The following is a 9,901-nucleotide window of genomic DNA, read 5'->3' on the forward strand; positions in this document are numbered from 1 at the left end:
CTTATATGTTGATAACGTATTCCATTACTATCAACTACTACTCATTTATTAACAAGCTCACTGTTGCATTTACAATAACAGTAAAAACACTGTCTAATTTTTACTTTAATGATATGCACTGAGAAGTAACTAGAAACAAATCAAGAATAGCACTGACTATGATCGTTAGGATTTGCTAGGCCATAATTCTTAGTGGTTTGGCAGTTATGTATGATTTAATTTGGCAGTTATATAAGGGTAAACTCAGCAGTTATATAATAATGTAGTCATTCTGTTTTATTACTTGATTGGTGGGCCTCCATTTGTGCAAAACACTAATTTTTGTATGATGACCTGGTGTTTTGAATCTAACCATATCAATAAGTGAGAGAACATATATGTATATGTGTGTGTATATATATGGTAATATAATAATATACACTGTAAAATAAATTGAGTGAAAAAGTAACCAAAAGTGAAACTCATGGCCATTTAGTCAATACCCAATCATGGTAAAAAAAAATACTGCTACACAATTATAGAAACTTTTATTGAACAAATGATCAAAATATGAAATGATTGTTTTTGCTTATGCTCCAGTTAGCTCTAGGTCTATATAATTTGAGGGTGTTTTTTTTCCTGTCTCTAATCCTCCCCCAAAGAAATTTTTGCTTTTAAATTTATACATCAAAGCAGCTGTTTTGGCATCCTGACAATGACTCACATCATGTTCTTGTTATATAGCTTTCTGAGTATGGGGAATAAAAAGAGTCAGGAGCGACGATCTTAGGGCCGTAGAGTGGACAAGGTAGGATGAAGTCTGTGGAGGAGAGCCATGGAAGAATGAGCAGGTACATTGTGAGGAAATTCCTCAGCACAAATTTTCTGGCCTTTTCTTCCCCAATGCAGCTTCCATTATTCCTAATAAGCACCCATGATCACCTTTTTTTCATTGGTGAAAAATTACCAAGATTACTCCCTTGAACCTCTAAATAACAGTCAACTTTCAGCCTTGAATTTAATTGACCCAGCAGATTCTCTCTGGATCACATTGGTAAATTCAAGATTAGTCCCCAGTTACAAGTCATTCCCTAAAGTCAGCTTCATCAATTTCAATCTTGTTTAAAATATCAGCTTTCTAAAGCTAAGATGTTCACTTAAAATTGAAAATGTTGAACTATGTGAGATCCCAACTTCAGTAGCTAATGACTTTAATTTTATGGTCTTCCATTAGTCCTGGACTTCGACCAGTTTCTTCAGTCGTTGATTTTAACAGTTTTCCCTCTCTTGGCTCATTTTTCAGTTTTCCTCAGCCTGCCTTAAAACATTTGATCCATGTAACTAGCCATCTATGTTAGGCATCATTACATAAATGTGTCGCAAACCTTCAGTAATATAGGCAGATGTCCTCTTGAGTTTTGTTAGTAATTTGCTATTAGTCTTGACCTAAACTATTTTTTCAAAGGAAGAAAAAGTATGCAATTTTAAAGACACCCTAATGAAATTAATCACCACTTGTTTATCAGTTTGTTGTGGCGGCATGTGGGTTGCTCTGATGCTGTAAGCTATTTTTTTTCTTTTTCCTGCATGTCTGAAATTTCTATAACATTGCTCTGCAGATATTGTAGAGCAAGGCCTCAAACCCTTTCAAAGCTGCTCTTGCAAGCACTGTAGAAATACATAGGGTTACTCCAAACCCAGATTGCTGGAGACTTGCAATCTGTAAGCTATTTCAATGGTATTTCAAAGGCTAGCAGGGTCACCCAAAGTGAGCAGGTTTCAGTGGATATTACAGAATAAGAACAGACAACAAGGAAAGAATCAGCTGCCCACTTCGGAGGAAGTAGCCACTGAAAACCTTATGCAAAGCTTCAAAGCACTGGATAAGACCAAAGACCTAATGAACAGTGCCCTGAGGATGGGACCCTTGGGTCAGAGGGCACTTGAAATGCCTGAGGATGGTGCCTGAGGATGGGACCCTTGGGTCAGAGGGCACTTGAAATGTCACAGAGGAGGAGGTGATTTCTTGTCAACCAAAGTGACACGAACAAAGTAAAGCCTGTCTGAGTTAGAGCCTTTGAGATTTTCATTTGCTTAGGGAGCATGACTCAAAATAAGAAGAAACAGCTGCAAAAATCTGCTAATGATCAGAACTTAGAATGTGAAAAGTATGAATCTAGGAAAATTGGAAGCCCTAAAAAATGATCACATATAGATCTCTATCCTAGGCATTAGTGAGCTGAAATGGACTGATATTGGCCATTTTGAATCAGAAAATCATATAATTTACTATGCCAGGAATGACATCATAAAGAGGATGGCACAGTATTCATTGTCAAAAAGGACATTTCAAAATCAATTGAAGTAAAAATGCTGTCTGTGATAGAATTATACTTATGCACCTTCAAGTAAACCCAATCAATAAAATTATTAATCAAATGTTTGCACCAACCACAAAAGCTAGTGATGAATAAAAGAATCCTACCAGTGTTTTCAGTTGGAAATTAATCAATTTTGCTATCAAGATGAATTGATAATTATTGGCAATTGGAATGCAAAAGTTGGAAACAAAGAGGAAGGAATAGTAGTTGGAGAATATGAACTTGGTGATAGAAACAAAGCTGGAGAATGGATGATAGACTTATTCAAGACCAATGACTGGTTCATAGCAAATACCATTTTTTTCTGATGACTATATACATGGATTTCTCCAAATCGAATACACAGAAATCAAATTGACTACATTTGTTGGAAGAGAAGATGGTGGAGTTCATTATCCATGGCTAAAATCAGGCCAAGGGCTGACTGTGTAACAGGCCATCAATTGCTCATATGTAAGTTCAGATTAGAGCTGCAGAAAATGAAAACAAGTCCATGAGAGCAAAAATATGATCTTGAGTTTATCCCACCTGAATTTAGAGAACATCTCAAGAATAGATTTGATGCATTAAGCACTAAGTCATGATGAGCTGTGGGAGTACATCAAGACCATCATTCTTGAAGAGAGCAAATGGTCATTAAAAGAAATAAGAACAACAAAAAAAAGAAAATGATGATAGCAACAAATGTACAAATATGCTTGACACAATGGATGGATGGATTGTGGTAAGAGTTGTACAAGCCCCCAATTAACTGATTTTTAAAAACAAAAAATATATAAATAAACATATAAATAAATAAAAGAAACAAGAAAGAAAACATCAAAGGAGACTCTGAAACTTGCTTTCAATCATACAGTAGCTACAATAAATGGAAGAAATGCTGAAGTCAAAGAGCTGGATAGAACATTTCAAACGGCAGCTCAAGAAAACAAAATAAAATATTATAATGACATGTGCTCTAACAGAGTTAGAAAACTGAAAAGGAAGAACACGCTTATCCTATCTTAAACTTAAAGGACTCAAGAAAAATTAAATCCTCGAGTTGCAATATTAGAAGATTACATGGGCAAAATACAGAACAACATAAGAAGCATTAAAAGAAGATGGAGGTTGCATGTAGATCCTTGTAACCTGTTCCCCCTTTCTCCCTCACCTTCCCTCAACCCTCCCGGTATCACCACTCTCACCACTGGTCCTGAGGGATCATCTGTCCTGGACTCCCTGTGTTTCCAGTTCCTATCTGTACCAGTGGACATCCTCCGGTCCAGCCGGATTTGTAAGGTAGAATTGGAATCACGATAGTGGGAGATGGACAGCAGAGAAGACATCAGACGGTATAAGATATGACAAAATAATAATAATTTATCAATTATCAAAGGTTCATGGGGAGGGGGGATGGAGGGGGAAAATGAGGAGCGAATACCAGGGGCTCAAGTAGAAAGCAAATGTTTTGAGAATGATGCGGGAAAGAAATGTACAAAAGTGATTGACACAATGGATGTCGGTGTGGACTGTGCTAAGAGTTGTACAAGCCCCCAATAAAATGATTTACTTTTTTTTAAAAAGAAGAAGATGGAAAGAACACAGTCACTGTGATGAAAAGAGCTAGTTGACATCCCACCATTTCAGAAGGCAGCATGTGAGCAAGAACCAACGGTGCTGAAGGAAGAAGTCCAAGCTGCGGTGAGAGCATTAGCCAAAAGCAAGGCTCCAGGAATTGGTGGAATATCAATGGAAATATTTCAACAAGCTGTTGAAGCACTGGGAGGACTCACTTCTCTGCCAGGAAATTTGGAAGACAGTTAGCCCCCCTAATGGAAGAGATCCATATTCGTAACCATTCCAAAGAAAGATAGCACCAATTATAGAACAATTTCATCAATATCACATGCAGGAATATATTGCCGAAAATCATCCAACAACAGTTTCAGCAGTACATTGATAGGTAGCTGCTGGAGGTTCAAACTGTGAAACAAGTGACAGATGGGCTGACTTCCTCACCCATGGATGCAAAGAAAGTCTCTTGGACTAGAGAATATGTCTAAGCTGCTGATAGAGATGAGGTGTTGCTGTGGATCAAGGACTGTACCCTTAGTTTTTGCTGAACCTGACCTGTGGGAACCTGTTAACCTCCCTAATTATAATTATTAGCTGTGAGTTCTGTGTGGCCACCACAATGATTAAGCCCAACATAGAAAGAGAGTGCCATGCAGGAATGGATGTTGCCAGAAAAGATTAAGAAGGATGGAGTGTGGAGGCATGTCTGGCTCCTTCCTCATGGCTATAGAGAAGCCAGGGAGGTCTGATATGCCCACCTCAATTGTCTTTACCACACTGCTTTCTAATTAGTTCACTTACTCCATCCTTTGGTCTCCTGCATATATGAGTTTATCTCAGGCTCCATGTTTGTGTTAGGATAATCAGCCAGCCTAGTTTCAAGGTTAGAATATTTACAAGGCCTGGTCACAAGGTCTGTCATTCCCTTAACAGGCAGAAGTCTCTGTTCAGTCCCTATTAAGTGTTAGTTGAAAAACAGTAGGATTCAGAAAATGTGTCCCAATTTAAAACTATCCCTTGAATGTGAGTCCTTAAAGAGGAAAAAGTTTTGGCTTTTCCAAAAGTGGGCATGTTAGAGTAGAAAAAGTCATTTTCTAGAACCACTTTCTTTGTAGTTCTTAGCCAGATAGAGAGACACAAACCTTCATTGCTAAGGTTATAGGTCATTAGTAGCTGTATCAGAATTAGGTTGCTATAGTTTTCCACTGCCTTTAATCAAGGGGCATAGTAGAACTTAGATACATCCTAAAATATCTCCCATATTCCAAACATACTCTTCTTTCCCTCTGTTACATAAAATCAATCCAATTTACCATCAGAATCAGAATCAATCCCACCAGCCAAGACAGTAATTCCTTTTCTGCCTATTGATCAGAGGCATGAGCAGTTCAAAGTGGGTGGGTGGCGCTCTTAATTTCAACTTTAAGGGAATCACTATTGTGTCTCCAGGTAAGAGTATTTCAGCTTTTAGAAAATAACACTTCTCAACTCCAGACCATAAGGCTGCAGGGATAGGTATCAAAGACTTTGTGAGTAGGTCACTCTAAATTTACAATAATTCACTGACATTCTTCAAGATCCAAAAAAGTGAGTTGAATGTAAACGTGGTGGGAATCACCACCCCTGCATCCTTCAGATTCTGGATAGTGCAACTAACATCTGCAACCCAATCAGGAAGGCCGGGTTGCCTATGGTTTACTACTTTCCTGGTAGGAGTAGTTCTAAAGCTTTCCACTTGGCTTTTCCTATTACAATGCCCTTATTTCTACATGTCAAGGATCTAATGTGGGAGTTCTTTCAGTGCTAAATATATCTATTCCAATTAAGCTTTCTGGAACTAGGGAAATCACTTCAGGAGAAGTTTGGGGAGCCAGGGGACCACTCTGAGAGAGACATGAGTGAAGATTCCATTAGTAACCTGACCCCTATACATTCCTACTCTGATTGGTAGGCCACAGTGATGTTTTGATCCTCCTGAAATCAGTGTCAATTCAGAAGCAATGTTCAGTAATCTCCAAAAATTCTGATTATTTCCTTTCTCCCAATGAACAGTTATTCTTGTGAAAAGTTATAGATCCCTTTAGGAAAGGCTATGAGAAAAATTAAGAGTATAATTCCTTGGTAATAAGCTGGGAACCTGGCCTCCCCTTCATTGAGGGGGTTGAGAGTCTGTAAACTGGTTCAAAGCTGGGAATTGACTGAAGGGCCATGATTCTATTCTATCAATTCAAGTCAGACTACTGTTAACTTGCATATAATTCTTCTTCTATTACAGCTCAAGTAAATATTAATAAATAACTCATAAGTTTTATTCCTAGAAACATGACTAAACAGCCAATGCCTTAAGTCCATATGAATAGACTATTTCAAGTGCAGCTCTTACTCCACTGTTGATTACAGTAACTAAGCCCACATTTTCTTCATCAATTATTTACTACATTTTGGTCCCGACCACCACAGAAGTACAATCAACCTCATTATAGTTACACGTCTGTATTCAATTAGGAGACCTCCCACTATCAAATCTTACTTACATAAAATAACAATCACAGACATCTTCACGGATGCTGGGCTCCTTTCACAAATTAGTTCCTCACCTTTGTAGTGGAAAGCGTGTCCTCTGTGCCCTCCCTGGGTTTGTGGATAAAACCTGATGCAGCCACTCTAACATGTCAATTTCCCAACGCCTTTAAATACCTTCTTCTACAGGACCAAAGCAATCCTGGGTTTAGTGTAGGCCACCTTGTAACCTAGGATTCTGTGAATGAACCAAACAAACTACTGCAATCTTTTCCAGCCTCGCAAGGTAAGGCATGGAAGGGAGGATTGGTGCTTATTGGGATCATATCAATATTCGCAGACTAACAAACTTTATTCTTTGCATTAATACTCCACACCCTTAAAAGACATGTCCACACATATTCTATACTTTTCCTGCTTGAATGTATTCATATTAGAAAAATCATCTTCTTTTGGAATATAGCTCAACTCCTTCTGGATTACAGTTCGTGCTTTACTTCCCAGGACTCTCTGGGGCTTAAGTCTTCTTACAAGTCTAGAAACAGCAATGGTTTGGTGGGTAGGTTCTAAAGATTTATAGGGTTTCTGTCTCAAGAAATGTGGTAGTTCATAATTTCAGGTCAATTTGATATATAAAAGTGTAGTGTATATGTAAAAGTCCAGCCTGTCAATCAGGTCACAGCCTGGTGGTACCTCCTTGTGGGTACCTTCTTCGCTTAAGGGGGGAACTGAGAACCTCTCCTGCTGGTGAGGCAAACTAAGACCTACTAGAGCCCTGTGAAGCAGGCACCACCAGTGGATCCACATGACTTTGCACCAATTGGCCTGTAATCGTCCTCATTCTGCATCATTGCTTGTGACTGCATGAGTCTAAAGCGGGACTTATGGACTAGTATCAAACTGATGGACTTGAGTTGGACTGGGCTGGGATAGTTTCATGATAAATATTTACATCTTGATATTAAGCTCGTTCTTCCTCATATATGAGTGTCACTGGATTTGTTTCTCTAGTCCACCCTGCCTAACACAGGCAATGCCCCAGGTGTTCTCTTTGAAAAGATTTATTTGGAACACTTGAGTAAGAGGGCTGGTCCAATGAGAGTTATTCCATGGAGGTTGATTACATAATATCCACCAAATCACTGAGAATTATGATCCAGCAAAGTTGACATGTAACACTCGCCATCACATTGGGGATTAAGAAAAAGATTATTTTTAACATTAGAATTAAGAGAGGGAGTACAGGAAATGAGAAGAAAGGAGAGCAGGAAGATCAGGAGAGAATCAAGAAAGCAAGAAACGGGTAGTGATACATTGGAATCATAAGACTGAAAGCGTTCCAAAAAACCCCAAACTCACTGCCATGGAGTCAGTTCTGACTCATAGCGACCCATTAGGACAGAGGACGGCCCATGGAGGTTTCCAAGACTGTACGACTTTACTGGGGAGAAAGTCAAAGCTTTCTCCCACGGAGAGCATTAAGGAACTGAACGACAATTTTAACAGAGAACTCGAGAGCAACTCTTCATTGTATGTAGCACTCCATTCATCTGCAGACAAAGCAAGAATGAGTGAACATCACTTTCGGTTCTGCTGCACTTCGAGATGCCTCAGTCAATATATTATGAATCTATTATATTATGAATATGAATATATCATAATATATTATGAATCTATTATTCAGAGAAGATTGTTTATATCAGTTTAATTATCTATCTTCCCACATAGGTAAAAAACAAACAAGGATTGTTTTAGAGTTTCAAAGAAACTTCATCCATTGTCATATTAATATATTAATAGCAAACGGTATTGATAGTATTTTTAGGGTTTAAAATTATCAGTTAAAAAGCCTGCAATTTTAAAAATGAAGATCTATTTTCAAAGAATGATTTCCTCTATGAAAGCTGATTTCCTTTTGCTTACTTTGATATTGCTGCCCCTTCAGGAACAGGATATCTCAAAACTCTTAAGGTTCTGCTCCCCTAAAAATGAAGCTTCCTTTAGGAAATACCACTATCAAATATTGGGAAGTTTACTGGAACAATCAGGTAAGGGAAAATTGCATCATTTTAAATATTTTGTATTTAATGTAACATCAGAAGCAATTAAATCTGATTCTTTGGCATTGGTTTCATGGTGTTCCAAGAAATACTCTGTTTTCTTTTTTCACTCTGAAATTTTGTGTATTGCCTTTGCAATTTAATGACTACAATTTACATTCTCTATACCATAATGAGAAAGACCCTTGGTGACACAGTAGCTACAGCAATGGGCTGAAGCACAGACAATGGTGTGAATGGCCCAGGGGCAGTCAGCTTCATTCTGTTGTGTGTAAGATCACTGTGACTTGGAACTGACTCGATAGCACCTTCTAACAAGATACTTCATTTTGTTGCTGTTCTGTAAAGTAAAGTAGGCAACATAAAGAGATAGGCCTTAGTGCTAATCACAACATATGAGTCATCTACAAATTAGATTTGTTCACGAGCACCACATTGGATAAGAGTTCCAAAATAATGTATTAGTCACCAAAAATTTTATTGATCACCCATAATATCTGTAGTTTTAATGTTCACTGCTTTCAAAAAAAGAAATATAATTAACTAAATTCTTTTTAAAAAGGAACCCAGGTGTGAAGAAATAAAAATATAAAATAAAAAGCTGAAAAAGATAAGTAAAAAAGTTAGTGAGTGTGTGCTAGGGGATACTGTGAACATCTGTGTTCACTTAAAGAGCACCAACATTACTCTTTCTGCTCTCTAAGCGCTTTCAAGAGCTAATCTACAATGAGTCCTCACTGTGAGCGCAAAGCTCCTTTGTGAAGTCAGAGCCTATCATTCCCATCGCCGTGCCCATTTTAACAAGCAAGCATGGCGATTCCGAGGATGAATGACTTGCCCAAGACCACAGTTAACCATTGACAGAGCCAGGCCGTGGACTAGCTGTTGAACGGAACCACTTCCATGCACCTCTCATCCCAAGGGCAGAGGGTAAAAATAGGTCAGGGGAGAATTCTCAGGGTGAGTGTTTGTACACAGCATGGGAAACTGACAATTATTATATGAGAAGTTCTTGTAGAGTTGGAAAGGAAGGAAAACATCAGAACGGTAGACAGTGTGTACAGGAAACAATCCTACCTATGAAAAGAGAGATATGTTCATTTACCTTCAACTTCCTTAGTTTCTCATGATGTTGTCTGAACTCAACTACTTATTTTCTTAAAGTTAAAAGGTAACTAGTAATGCTCTTCATTACAGAAAGATCACTTTCATAGGGTCACAAATTCTAATTTATTTAGGGACTAGATTAAGGAATGAGATAAGGAGATAATATATGAGAGAGAGAGAGCTGTAAGAAATAGAAGAATCAATGATTGACCTAAACAAGTTGCGATGGAGTCAACATCAACTCATGGTGACCCTGTCTGTGTCATGAGTAGAACTGTGCCATAAGGCTTTCAGTGG

General features: G+C 38.1%; 1 protein-coding gene and 1 non-coding gene across 2 annotated transcripts in view; both read right to left on the minus strand.

Annotated features, from left to right (window-relative positions):
• Window positions 1–9,901, minus strand: part of CA8 (carbonic anhydrase 8) — a 202,232-nt gene that overhangs the window by 128,002 nt on the left and 64,329 nt on the right. The window lies entirely within an intron of this gene.
• On the minus strand, window positions 1,565–1,698 carry LOC115868989. The gene has a single exon (XR_004045919.1). It is a non-coding gene; the product is annotated as a small nucleolar RNA SNORA9 (small nucleolar RNA).

Source organism: Echinops telfairi, unplaced genomic scaffold (genome assembly GCF_000313985.2).
Source record: "Echinops telfairi isolate 266 unplaced genomic scaffold, ASM31398v2 ScPeMD7_1;HRSCAF=3_0, whole genome shotgun sequence".
Lineage (NCBI taxonomy): Eukaryota > Metazoa > Chordata > Mammalia > Afrosoricida > Tenrecidae > Echinops > Echinops telfairi.